Genomic DNA, 12036 nt, shown 5'->3' with positions numbered 1-12036 from the left:
GACTCTGTTTTGAGTGACTCTGGATTGTTTTAAATCTGGGTTGGATTCAATTGGTTGCCAACACATTCTGGCGAGTGATTTGGGCTCAAAAATGCATCTTGGCACAAGAACGAAACATGAAACAAAGGGAAGGTCCGTGCACGCGTGCACGGTGCTCATAAATTCAAATTTTGTTGTCTTAATTTCAGTTTTGGGTTTAGAGTTTCAAATAATGAATTTGTGTCTAGACTGGGATTTTGGATCTTATTTGGTTTCGAGAGTTGGATTTCGGATTTAAATCTGCCTTCTAAAGTTTAGTTTTGAATTTGTGTTTGGGTAAAAAGAATGCAGTCTTTTCAGAAATATTTGGGGTGATAACAGATGCCCCTCTTTGTTAATAAGCTAATGTTAGTCGTGCTTAGTGACAAAGTAAAGCACCCCGCATTTTTCAAACAAAACATGTTTGGAGTGATGTTTCAAGTTTAACCCCTTACTTGAATAGGTTATTTGAACTAAATTGATTTCAGGTTTGACCCCTTACCTGAGTGTGTTGCTTTGCGTTGCATGTTTACCCCTTACCTACATGGCTTGCTTTGCATTATAGGTTTAACCCCTTACATGCAGGGGTTGCTCTCAAGTCATGATCAATAAAAATAAAGAAAATGCCCTAGTGTAATCGTTATGTTTTACGACTAAGAATAATAAAAAATGAATATTAGATTGAATGTGGAAAACAAAAATATTTGTCATTGATTGGAAAGTGAGTACAAGAAGACTAGGTGTAGAATTTTTTGAGGTGAAGAGTGTTAACGGCATCGGTAAGTTCCACCCCATTAGCATCAATCAACCGGTATGAATTACGGGGCAAGGCTTCCCTAATAACATATGAGTCTTCCCAATTTGGTGCCCACTTACCACGTGGTTGTCCTCTTAGGTATACCACAAATCGTAAGACCAAGTCATCCAGTTTGAAATGTCTCTCAATAACTGACTTGGCAAATTAACTAGCTACCCTTTGACGATAAGCTTCAGCATGCTCACCCGCTTTTAACTTCTTTTCATCTAGCAAATCGAGCTACATTAGTCTCTTCTGCTGATATTGATTTAGAGGAAGCTTTATGAGAGAAGCAAACTTCAAAGCAGGTTTTAGTACATGTAATGGTAGAACCACTTCCGTTCCATAGACTAGCTCTGCTGGCGTAGCATTTGTTGGAGTTCTCATAGTTGTGCGATATGCCCATAAAGCATTATGCATCTTTTTATGTCAGTTTACTCTCTGTTTCAAGATGTGGGTTAGGATCTTATTGGTGGCCTTTGCTTGCCTATTACCTTGGGGGTCATAAGGAGCTGAAATATGATGTATGATGCGGTATTTACTACACAACTGCCTCATCTTTTCATTTTTTAAATGAGTACTGTTGTTAGATACTATATCATGAGGTACTCCAAATCTGCAAAGAAGATTTTTGTGAATGAAGGACAATATGTGACGCCCTTCTATTGTTATGAGTATGACGACTTCTACTCACTTGAGAAAATAGACCATTGCAGTAAGAAAATACTTATGACTATTAGATGTTGCAGGAGATATTGGTCCAACTACATCAAATGCCCACGTTGAAAACGGCCAAAGAAATGTTACAGAATGCAAGTGGGAGGTTGGTGCATGGATCATTGGAGCATGCAGTTGACATTCTTTACATCTTTTATCGAATTGGTAACAATCTTTTTGTATAGTTGGTCAATAATATCTTATTCGAATTATTTGGTAACCAACATGACCCCCACAATCTCTTCAATGTGACTCTTCGATGACTTCCTTTGCCTCATCTTCATCAAGGCACCGAGAGTATTCAGTACTAAATCTACGTTTGTGTAGCACTCTTGCAAGAACAAAGTACCTCACTGACATACGTTGAATTACTTTTTGTTCATTTTTGGGCATTCCAGTTGGGAATTCTCCGCTCTCAATATATCTTTTGATGTCATTATGCCAAGGCGTCTTCCCTTCTTGGATATGATAAACATGTTTCACCACTTCAAAAGCATGACGTTCTAATCTTTCAATCTCAAAAGAACGAATTACTTCGTTGGTTCGAAAGACGATAGTGGATCTTAGACTCGCGAGGCCATCTGCAATAGGGTTGCCTTCTCTTTTTATGTGAGCTAATTGTATTTCTTCAAATTGACGGATCAAGGTGGTCGCGATCTCTTGATTTGGCACCAACTTTTTGTCTTTGACTTGTCATTCTCCATTCACTTGATTTATGATAAGTTGAGAGTCACCAAAGGTATGTACTCTTTTTACTTGAAAACTCAATAAAGAACAAAGTCCTTGTATGAGGGCTTCATATTCAGCAATGTTATGGGTACATGAAAAATCAAGTTTCAAAGAGTATGGTATTATTTCATCTTTCGGAGTGATAAGTAGAATGTCTATACCTGCTCCCAACACGTTCATGGATCCATCGAAGAACATCTTCCATACCGGTACCATTTCCGAACTTAGCACATGTCCATCTGAAAACTCATCGTTCGTTTTGATTTCCTCATATTAGATAAAGTCTGCTAACTGATTCGCAATTGCTTGTCTTTTGATTGACTTCTGGGACACATATTCAAGATCATATTACATCAACAAAGCTTGCCATTTGGCGATGCACCCATTAAGAAATGGTTGTTCCAAGGTGTACTTAAAGAGATTTAGCTTGGAGAGTATCTTGACCTCATAAGCTAATAAATAATGTCTCAGCTTCTGACACATCCAAACCAATGCTAGAAAAGTTTTATCCATTGGAGAGTACCTCCTTTCATGCTGGACAAAAGTTTTGCTAATGTAATAAATTACATGCTCGATGCGACTTCCTTCTTCATATTGTGCCAAAAAGCCACCGCATGTTGACTCATTCACTATAATGTAAACCAGTAATTGTCTACCTAACACCGATGGTTTTAGGTGGATTTAGAAATTATTTCTTGATCTTTTCAAATGACTGTTGGTACTCAAAACCCCATTCAAACTTGATGTCTTTCCTCAATAGCTAGTTGAATGGTTCAAATCTTATGACTAGATTGAAAATAAATCATCTGATGGACCGGATGAATCCTTGCAGACTTTGCAGTTCCATGATATTGTTATCTGGTGGCATATCAATGACTGCTTTAGCTTTGGTAAGATCCATCTCGATCCCCCTCTTACTAACTATGAGACCCAAAAGTTTACCCAATTTAACCCCAAACACATATTTTTGAGGATTCAAATGAAGCTTGTACAGTAAGAGTCTCTCAAACACCTGGACGAGGGTTTCAATGTGATCTTCTCTTATCTTGGATTTAATTAATGTGTCATCAATATATGCATCCATGATTTTGTGCATCTGATCATGGAAGATAGCGGCCATGGCTCTTTGATAAGTCACTCCAGTATTCTTTAACCCAAATGGCATCATCGTGTAACAGAAAGTACTCCAAGGGGTGGTAAAAGCGGTCTTTGGTTGATCCTTGACTGATAATTTGATTTGGTTATTACCTAAATATCCATCTATAACAGAAAACATGGCATGACCTACAGTACTGTCTACCAATAAATGAATGTTTGGAAGTGGATAATCCTCTTTCGGTGTGGTTTGTTTAGGTTTCGAAAGTCGATGCACAACCTTACTTTGTCATTTTTTTTAGGGACCACCACGATATTAGCTAACCATTCAGGGTAATCGATGGCCTAGATGAATTTTGCCTTTAGCAGGTCTTCTAATCCTTCTTGTATGGGCCCTTCTAGTCGAGGATCAAGCTTGCGCAACTTTTGCTTAACTAGCTTGCAATTAGGACTTAGGAGCAAACGATGTTCAACCAACTGGGGGTCTATACCTGGCAAATCTTCATAGGTCCATACGAAAACTTCTTGGTGACTTATAAGAAAGTCCATCAATTTTTTCTTATCATCTACTGTCAAACTGCTGCCAATTTGAAGGGTCTTAGGATTCTCACTGGTTTCAATGTTAATCTCTTCAATCGGATCATTACCTAAGGATGAAGGATGTTCTTATTTCTAAATCTGAATGAATTCCATTAGTTTCGATTCGGGTATTGCCGTAGGTTCTATTTCATTAACAGCTTCTTTGATAAATGCTTTTTGAGGGAACTTTCGAGGAAAAAGAAGAAACTGAGACATGTTGAGTTATGACATCCTGTAAAGAGGAGAATAGAGGAAAATTAAACAAAATTAAAATTAATAACAAAAGATTACTTGCATTACATACTAAAAGTTCTAAGTTCATAGAGGGGGTCCTCTCATGAGACCAAACAATTGGAAGTTAAGATTACAAAATTCATGGGAGGATTTGGTAACAAAGGCAAATACTATCAGCCCACAAGATCTTATTCAAATTTCCTTATGATATACCAATCCTCTAGTGTTCATCTGAAAGGGGATACTGATTGGCTGCAAGATGCCATCTTCATTCTTTTCGAGGCTAGTGAATGGACGGTAGCCACTTTTCACAAGTAACTAAAATCCCTTAAGGATTTTCATGAAATGAGTATACAAGGGTTGTTTTTGGTAACTTGCACGACTGCTTGAAATAGTATGGGCACTCCCAGGCGATTCGCCTATCTCCATGCTCTGTATCCATTCTTCCAAGGGTCCTTCTTTCACTGTTTTTATGTTGGGTATGCACACTGAATCAATTGGCCTAGGGAGTATTGATTGTACCAACCTCTCGACTGGATCCTCAGCACATACGGTGATGACCGATGGACCAAAATCCTATTTGAAGCATTGATGAAGAGTGGACGAGATTCCTCGTTCTTCATGAATCCAGGGCCATCCCAAGAGCAAGGTATATGACGGCAGTACATCCACCACATGGAATGTAATGCAATGGCTGGTGTGTTTGATGATTACGTTCATGTTGAGGTTACCTTTGCTATTCATGCTTCGGCCGTCGTATCTGTAGATCTTGGTATCATCAGGGCGAAACTTGTCTTCACGAAATCCCAAAACTTTGGCCATGAGATCAAGGCAAATATTTAAACCACTTCCTCTATCGATCAATATATGTGACACAGTTATCTTATTAACTTGAACGACGATGTAAAGAGCATCGTCATGATAATATCCCCATTTTGAGAGGTACTTTTTTGAAAAGGTGATTGACAGGTCCTTAGAGGCTTGAATCCAGTCTTCCTCAATCATTCATACTTCCAAAGGAAAGACATCATCCAAGTGGCATGGATCCTCATCCAAAGTGTCATGTGATGATTCATCATCACCGCCTCGTAAGATAAAAGTTTTTGGAATTATGACAGGTTTTTTGGATGAACTTTTTGCCTTGTTGTTCATCATAGTAATAAATTCTAGAGGTTTCTTACCTTGAATTATCATCATGACTTTGTGTGAACTACTTCCATCACAAGGTCAGATGTGCTCCTGTGAATGATATGGGAGTGGAGTGCCTGTGGTGATCGTTGCTATTGCTGCCTTCCCGTGATCAGAAAATGGATTCCTTAATACCTCAGGGATGCTATCATCATCAACCTTGAGATCCTTATTGATGAAATCTTAGATAATATTTTTTAGGACAAAACAATCATCAATGTCATGTTGAGGGTCATGATGAAACTTGCATAGTTTTTCTTTATTCTCTCCAATCATTTTCGGGACCTCTGACATTTTGGCAAGACAATAATTCCTTTGACGAGGAGGTACTCTAGGATCTTCTCGCGAGACTGACTGAGAGGAGTAAACTTTCGATCATAACTCCAGTCTAGGTGTTTGTTCTTCCCTTCTTCATTTCCCTTGAACAACTGTGCGTTTTTTTTTGTGGTTGGCTTCTTTGTCATGCTTATAATTGTTGTCGTTGTCCTTTCGAATGCCGACATTAGCTATGAAGTGTGCGAGCAACTGTGTCCTCCCTCCTTACCATCTTCTTTGTACTCAAGAGCAATTATTTCATCAAAATCGTCTTCCTCAATTCCTTCATCTATTGAATCTGCTTCTTCAATTAACTTGGCAAAGGTCTTGATTAGGCATTGTGGATGAGACTTTTCAAGGGTTGGGTGAGATTTTTCCTGATGAGTGACAAAGCCTGCGTTTCAAAAATGGACTCCTTCATCTTGTTGCATTGAATTCTCCATTTTTGGATGAATTCTCGAGCCATTTCCCCATATTTTTTATAGAAACCGTAAATGGTACTGAGGGTTAGAGCCATGGGAACATTCTGTTCAAATCTCTTGACATACATGTTAACCAATCTATCAAATTCCTTTAGTTCAACTGGGTTGACATTTTCTTTATACCACTGCACAGCAATGCCTTCAAGACTTCTTGGAAAGTAGCGAAACAAAGCTATGTTATTTGCCCAAATCTTGTAGCAATCATTGAGGAACGTTGAAAGATGTGGGCAGGTGGTTCCATCATATTTGACGAACTTTTTAGACAAACCCTTCACTTCTTCGTCTCCTTCAATATCGAGGTAGTAATCCTTGCATGAGTATGAGTGTTTTTCTTTTCCCTAAAGTTCGAGGTTGCTCATTCTTTTCTCTATTTCATGAAACTTGCACTTAGTCGGACTTTCATCCTCACTTGATTCGACTAATTCTGGCTTTATTTTTTTCTTCTTGCCATTGATCTCTTTTGTTTTCTCTTTATATCTCTCGCTATCTGAGCTATTGCTTGAGATGTACTTCCTTGTCTTTTTGCCTTTCTTGGCAGTCTTTCTCTTTCTTTTTGGCTTCTCTCTTAAACTTTCGCTTGTGAGAGGGCAAGGTGATCTGCTTTTTTCTATGATTTATTTTCCTTTCTTGCTTTTATTTGTTGTCCTTTTTTTCTTGAGAGGAAGCAATTCAGGTTTTTTCTCCTCACTAGTTGCTGAGCCTGAATCTATATGAATTTCATCTCGATCTGTAAGAGAGGATTTGTTGTATTTCTTGTTTCTCTTTTGCTTGACCGGCTTTTCAGTTTCTGGTTTTGAAGTAACCATTAGGGTCTTTTGTTCTTCTTGCTCCCTCATGAATAGCTCCATGAACAACCAGAACATATGGTAGTCTTCTGGCTCAATTGTTAGGAAGCCAAGTGTTTCTGGCATAAGCTCAGATGATGAAGCCTTATTTTGAGGAGTCTGCTTAGCTTATGTTCTGGTTTCAATTGTCTTGGTGGCTTTCAGGTATTCACTTGTGAGACAGGAAAATGAAGAGTCATTGGAAGGAAATGATGGCAAAATGAATGTTCATATTGCACTAAGAGTTTCAAAAATTACATCCAAAAGAAACACTAACAAGATGACAACGACTGAAGATTAAATAAGGAGTACAAAGTTGAAAACAAAAACTTTTAAGGCAAGATGGATGATGGTTGGTTGGCATTCCACCACTCGGCGTGTTCCTTCTTACCACTGGGCCTGTGAACAAAGTGTACGATATCTGTGTCTTCTACTCTTGTCGAGCCACTAGAAACAATGCTGACCATTAAGGAGAGCTGAGATGAATTCAGGAATAGTTCTAATTGGTGCACATACAGAAACCATCTTCTGCCTCTGAAAGAATTGTGTCATGCATCTATCAGCACAATAATCGATTATCAAGTAAGGGCCCAAAAGTGTGGTATGACCATGGTAATGATGAGTGTATCTAGGTGGATTTTGATGATGATCATAATAGTTCCAAATGATCTCTTCTCCATCTAACTGCTCGATCAAACAACAGTATTGTTTTAATATTGTCAATGCTCCATCAGTGTTTCTGAATAGACTGGCTTGGGGTCCGACGTGCTTGAAAAACCACAATTATAAAGTTGTGCATCCTTCTATGAAGTCGGCATCTTCAATGGTGAAGCGGGTGAGTCCTCGGTAAAGGAAAGCCAAGGTTGTCATTGTTGTTGACAAGTGTCGGGTCCCACTATGTCCCCATATCCAAAAACGTTAGGCAATACAAACATCTAGGATGTCACTTCCATCGTTGAAAAGGTCACTCCCACAGTGAAAAATATCATACAATGTTTAATTCTTCCTATGACTTTTCAAGATAAGGTAGAAGGTTCAATATAGGCTCCAAATTCTTCATACAAATTTTTCAAGTTGATGCTTTGGCTCTCATGGTTTTCTACTAGGGCCCAAGTTTTTTGTCTGGTAAAATGAGTTACATGGTCATTTGCATTAATCTTAATCGTGTTCATGAGGAACTGTTTTTCCAATGGATCGTTTGGGTCACAAGTCAGGGTGAGGAGGTCTAGTATTTCAACAAATTCATTTAATAATATTGTCATTTCTCCCCATGGAAACCAAAAAGAGGAGGTCATTGGGTGCCACCGCTCGGCAATTACATGTATCAAATTTTCATCCATTAATTGCATTCCTCCGGCTGCCATTGTCTCTAGTCCATATTCTTCAAAGTAGGAAGGAAACATCCAAGAGAATGTCGAATGCCAAGACCGATACCATTCGGAAGTCAAAGGTTTAGACTGAAGAGAGATATAGGTAGACCGTTCGGGTCCTTCCCCGAAGAGGATGTGATCATAAGGGAATGTGACACCATGTTGGAAAGAATACATCTTGAGTGATGACTCTGAATGGTAGAGATTAAAGTAGTGGAAAAGATTGACTAGGTTGACAAAAACAATATGAAGTAGATGTATATAATAAGGTTGTAGATCACCACATAAGGTTTTATGCACATCCACATTCTCTATATTTCTATCATGTGAAATAATTTTAGAGAAAAATGGGTATAGGAACCTAATTGAGATAATTTTACGTCATGATAATCTGATGTCAAATTATACTTATATACTTTAGACAAATGACTTAGTACTAGCATAGATTCCTCCTTAGGTAACTAAGGGTAGGGTTTATCAATTTCTTCCTGGACACTCGTCGATATACTACAAGTTACCACTCATGGTGCTAATGAGGGGGCTTTCCCGCCCAAGGTGTGGTATAGTTGTAAGGCTTAGTCTTGTACTACAGTCGAAGACTAAGTCCGGCAACATGATGATCGGGACAAATAGTTATAAGAAGTTTTGAAATATGAGCAAACATGAAAAATTCATTATCTCTAATGCAATGTTTCCTAAGATGGTGATTAAAATAAGTAGAAAAACATTGTTTTCAATCAAACCTTAAATTAAGGAGGGTTGTATTTGATTCTAGATGTAGGTGAACATGATTGATCATCCTCAATTAGTCTCAAGTGCAAGAGAGCAAGACACAATCACCAAGTAATGTAATGTAATGAAATGCCAATAAGGGCAAGGCCAAAGAAGGGGACATGCTTTATCATCGGCAATATATGATATGCATCAATCAATGATAATCATAGCCAAATGATGACGGGTCCCATCACGGTTGCCTCCTTTTTTTCTATCCCCAAAAAATTTTTGGTTTTTGGAGTGCTCCAGAAAAATGACATTTTATTTTAAATCATAGGAAAAGGGATTGGCCTGACGGTACGAGGATCGATCGTTCTCGGTGCCTTTACCGGAGGTAATCAATCCAAGGGCTATGCTTATTCTTGATACATTTCGTTTTAGCTTAAGCATCTTTTTCATTCTAAATATGGTGTTGTGTTTGAAAAAATGTTGAAGATTTAATGTTTCAAACTTTTGAAAAAGTTCTTGAAGAATCACTTGAGAGTGTAAAACATTTTGATTTGAGAAAAATCTTGAATTAAGAAATCCTTACAAATGCAATTTAGAAAGCTTAGGAAATCAATTTTGAAGTGGATTTAGTATTCTCTTAATACTTTAAGTAGGTTTGATGTTTTGCTCTAATTCGGTTACTACTTAGTTAGACCTCCATCTCATCTTGCTTAAGTTCTTTTGGAGAGGTGTCTTTGATTATAAGTGATGTTAAGTGAGTGATAAATGCATTGGTTTTACATTATTAGAATTGAATAATTTATTCCCACCATAACATTCATCTAAAAGCATTCATACCATTACATAGATCTAAGTTTTTCATTGTTATTTATAAGATTGTCATAAATATTGTTATGAAAAGAGAAAAAAAATTTAAAAAACAGAATAGGGTAGTAGGCCATCAAGCATGATTCAAATATTGGTCATTACTTGATTTTTGGTCTTGGTGAAGTCGACAAATAGGAAGTTAAAACCTTAGATGTTTGGAGAAAAATATCCAAAAAAATGGAAAAGATGAAAGACTCCCATAAAAAGAAAGAAAGAAAGAGAGAAAGAGATTTTAGAGATCACTAAATGAAAGATTTTAAAAAGGGGGAGATACGTATCTTTATATGTATTTTATATATATATGTATATATATATATATATATATATATATATATATATATATATATATATATATATATATATATATATATATATATATATATATATATATACACACACGTGAAAGCTTTTGAAAAAGAAGTACTAACTTAAATAGAGAGGAAAAAGAAATTCTTAAAAGAGAGAGAGAGAAATGCACATATACGTGTGCATACTATCACACATACATATATATGAAAGTTTATAAAAAGATGATACCGATTCGAAGAGAAAGAGAGATTTTAGAGGAAAAGAAAAAATCTTTTGAAGAACATGATTTCAAATATTTTTAGATATGAACATAAAATATAATTTTTTCATTTGTTACAAAGGAATATGTTTCTTCCACCGTTGGGTATAAAAGAATTGGATATAAAAAAAAATCAATCACACATAAAATAAGGAGCAACGCATCAAAGCACTCACTGGAGTTCCTAATCAGGTGATTAAGAAAGAAATTAAACGTAGGAATAACATGAAAATCCACTTTAACATATACAAATTCATGATGGGCTTTTTTGGATTGGACAAGTCTCAACTTCAAAGTTCAACATAAGATGAAGAAATCTCAACCCCAAACACTCATTCTCACCATACGTTTGCTCATCAATTAATACATTATTTTGCAAAATTTGAATTTCAAAGGGTTGATTTCCTTTCTTTGTGTCGTTATCGTGGTAAGGCTTAATGAGTGATACATAAGTTAAAAACGAACAGGTATCACCTTATAAATGAATATTGATGTATATGTCATTTTCGAAGTTTAAATAGATTGAACAAAAAACTAGAATGGGAGAGAGAGGGAGAAGGAAAGGGTGAGGGGGTGACTTAGGGTTTTACCAAACACATTGTTGATGAGCGTTTTATCTATAAAGAATGATGTTGTGAAATGGCGGAACGAGAAATGCAGAGGGCCGGAGAAACAAGGGGGAGAGAGAAGAGAGAGAGATATAGGTTTTTGCCTCTTCTTGTTATTGAGAATTACTATGAGGAAGACACAACTTCCTTCTTCCTCCTTTCTGCCGCCTTCAATGCTCTAATGGACAGATTTCCAATGTTCTGATTTTTCAGAATGGGATGCAACGGACAATAAATCCATTTTTTATTTGATAGATCCTGTACCAAATTCGAATTTTTGAATTTGGGTTCCCTGTTTATAGTAAAATCAAGGACTAGCAAACAAACCTACAAAGTTGAGGTCAATCACCAAATGGCACACGAACGGCACACGGATCGATGAAAATTGATTGTTAAAGTCGGGTTGGGGAGTTGCTTTGTGAGCACTGGGTATGCTTGACGCTGAGGCTGAGCACTGGGTATGCTTGACGCTGAGGCTGAGCACTGGGTCGGGCTACCGCCGAGTCGGGTACCCAGTACCTAGTTTGACTGAACCAGGTGTCGGAAAAAGGTATTTGGGCCGGCCCGATTCGTTATCGGGCCCGCTCAGGTGAGTTTGATAAGCTCGATTCGGGGTTCGATAATTTATTTTTTAATTTTTTATTTATATATATATATATATTTATTTATTTATTTATGTATAATATATTATTATAATTACTTATATTTATATATTGTTTTATATTAAAAATATTATTTTTAAACAAAGCTTGGATTTTCAAATTCAAGTCAAACCCAAACCTGATTTTTGGATGTCAAGTCGACCCTAATCCGACTCGTTATCAGCGGGGCCAAGCCCGCTCAAGCTTAATTATGCTTACGATAGAACACCTTTGAGTCGTTATTGGGAATTTTTTTTCTGTGGTTGGAAAGCTAGTATTTTG

Source organism: Nymphaea colorata, chromosome 7 (assembly GCF_008831285.2).
Source record: "Nymphaea colorata isolate Beijing-Zhang1983 chromosome 7, ASM883128v2, whole genome shotgun sequence".
Lineage (NCBI taxonomy): Eukaryota > Viridiplantae > Streptophyta > Magnoliopsida > Nymphaeales > Nymphaeaceae > Nymphaea > Nymphaea colorata.
This window is presented reverse-complemented; position numbering follows the sequence as displayed.